Genomic DNA, 3049 nt, shown 5'->3' with positions numbered 1-3049 from the left:
TGGACTGGAGTGTGAAAGAAAAAAATGGAAGGTAATCAAAATAGATTTCCTGGTGTTTTAATGCCTATGGGTCAAAATATATAATTTAAATCTACTAAATCAATAATAAATTGCAAATATAATAATACCATGTCAAGTACATACAAAAGATGAAAATCATGTAGTGGGGGAAGTATAAGAAATTAGAAAAGGTATATGTGTAAGAATTCTGCCATTGTTATTAGTATTATTTTAAAATATGGAATGCTTCACAAATTTGCATGTCATCCTTGCACAAAGGCCATGCTAATCTTCTCTGTATTGTTCCAGTTTTAGTATATGTGCTGCTGAAGTGAGCACTTTATCATTATTGTTGATGGAGTATCACAGGTATTATCACAGGAAATGGATTATCAATATTAAAGTTATAGTTATAAAATAAATCTTTTTAAAATTAAAGTAATAATTTAAGCCTTCATATTATTAAAATAAATTTATGGAAACAATGTAAAAAAACACCAAGTAAAAAATAAAGAATGTGAATAAAAGAAATACAGTGGTCCCTCGTCTATCATGGGGGTTATGTTCCAGAACCCCCTGCAATAGAAAAAAAATCGATGAAGTAGCAACCTCATATTTATTTTATTATTTATGTATACTTTCAGGCTTTACAAACCACCCCCATACTCTTATAAACCTTTCCCACACTTATATTGCTTATTTTACTGCTAAAATAATTAAAATAATAAATATATAAAAATACCTATACACCCCAAAATCCCACAATATAGCAAAAAATTTGCCAAACAAAATTAGGTATATACAATTTAAAAATATGCAATACAGTGAGATTGCAAAAAGTGAATTGCAATATTGCAAGGGATGACAATAAAACCAGAAAACATAAATGTAGAGTTATGTGACAGAATTAAAACAAAACTTATCAATAACTTCAAATGTGGCAATCTATTAAAAAAAGTTATTTCAATTGGAACACAGAGCAAAATGTGATCATATTTTCTAAATTTAGAATGTTTTTTATTTCCTCTGGATACATACTTATATTTAGCTTATATAAGAAATCCTTTAAAAACGTTTCTATCAGGCTCTTAATATCAGCTTCCAAATAGGCCAACTTCTGACCTTACAGCTGTTTTAAAATAAAAACTGAAAGCCTTTCTTCTAAAATCAGGAACAAGACAAGGCTGCCCTCTCTCTCCACTCTTATTGAACAAAGTATTGGAAGACTGAAACAGAGCAATCAGGCAACAGAAAGAAATAAAAGGTATCCATCTGGGAAAGAAGTAAAAGTATCACTTTTTGCAGATGACATGACCCTGTATATAGAAAACTTTCAAGACTTTACCAAAAAACTATTAAAAAAATAAACAAATACAATAAACTTGCAGGATACAAAATCAATATACAAAAATCTACTGCTTTCCAATATGTCAGCAAGGAAACTTCAGAACATGAACTAAAAAAAAAAAAATTCCTTTTTAAATTGCAACAACAGCAACAAAAAAATATCTAGAAATAAGCAAAAGATGTGAAGGACCTATATATGTAAAACTACAAAGCATTATTAAAAGAAATTGAAAAAGAAACAATACAATGAAAATATATTCAATGTTCATGGGTTGGAAGAATCAACATAATTAAGATGGCCATATTACCTCAAGCACTACACAAATTTAATAAAATACCTATCAAAATCTCAATGTTATTTTTTAAAGAAATAGAATGCAAAAAATAAATAAATAAACAGGTTTGTGTGGAACCATAAAAGACCCCAAATAGCCAATGAAATCTTGAGAGAAAAAAAAAAAAGAGAATGGAACTGAGGTATCATACTACCTGACTTCAAATTGTACTACAGAGCCATGATAATCAAAACAGCATGGTATTGGAAGAAAAACATGCATATAGACCAGTGGAACAGAATTAAGGGCCCAGAAATTAAACCACATATATTGGGACAAATAATTTTTGACAAAGTAATCAAAAACACAGAATGGAGAATGGAAAGCCTCTTCAATAAATGGTGCTAGGAAAATTGGAAAGTACATGCAAAAGAATAAAACTTGACCACAGTTTTTCTCCATGCAAAAAAATTAATTCAAAGTAAGTTAAAGACATAAATATAAGAACTGAAACAATAAATTACATTGAAGAAAACATAGGTACTAAAGTTCTGTATCTTGATCATAGAGAACATCTTTTGAATTTGACCCCAAATTCAAGGGAATTAAAGGCAACAATAAATGAATGTGACTATAGCAAACTGAAAAGTTTTTGCACAGCAGAAGAAACTGACAGCAAAACAGTCAGCCAACCAAATAGGAGATGACGTTCACAAACAGCATCTCTGATAAGGAGTTGATATCCAAAATTTGTAAAAAATCACAAAACTCAACAACAAACAAGCAAACAATCTAATTAAAAAATGGGCAGAGGACCTGAACAGACACCTCTCCCTAGAAGATATACAAATGGCAAGGAACATATAAAGAGATGCACAATTTCACTAGCTATTAGAGAAATATAAATCAAGTCTACAGTGAGATAGCACCTCATACCTGTTAGATTGGCTATTATCAACAAGACAGGTAATAATGTGTTGGAGAGTCTGTGAAGAAAAAGAAATCCTCATTCACTGCTGCTGGATGTGTAAACTGGTACAGCCATTATGAAAGACTGTGTGGTGATTCCTCAAAAAAAATAAAAAATAAAAAAATAAAAAATAAAAATAAATAAAAATTAAAAATAAAATTACCTTATGACCCAGGAATATCTTTATTGGGTATCTACCCAAAATACTATAAAATAACTGATATGTAAAGAACATAGGAGGAACAAGCTCTCCTATGTTCATTGCAACATTATTCACAGTGGCCAAGACTTGGAAACAACTAAAGTGACCCTGAATAGAGGATTAGATAAAGAAGAGTAGCACAGGCCCTGACCCATTGGCTCAGCAGTAGAGTATTGGCCCAGTGTGTGAAAGTCCCAGGTTTGATTCTTGGCCAGGGCACACAAGAGAATTGCCCATTTTCTTCTCCACCCTTTC

The 3049-nt window shown here is 30.9% G+C and overlaps 1 non-coding gene across 1 annotated transcript; it reads right to left on the bottom strand.

The window, feature by feature from the left end:
- Positions 1 to 232: 232 nt before the first annotated feature.
- LOC136386584 (U6 spliceosomal RNA) lies at positions 233 to 339 on the bottom strand. Its single transcript, XR_010747954.1, has one exon. It is a non-coding gene; the product is annotated as a U6 spliceosomal RNA (small nuclear RNA).
- Positions 340 to 3049: the final 2710 nt, after the last annotated feature.

Source organism: Saccopteryx leptura, chromosome X (genome assembly GCF_036850995.1).
Source record: "Saccopteryx leptura isolate mSacLep1 chromosome X, mSacLep1_pri_phased_curated, whole genome shotgun sequence".
NCBI classification, from domain to species: domain Eukaryota; kingdom Metazoa; phylum Chordata; class Mammalia; order Chiroptera; family Emballonuridae; genus Saccopteryx; species Saccopteryx leptura.
Note: the sequence above shows the minus strand (reverse complement) of the source record. Positions and strands in the feature narration are given on the sequence as shown.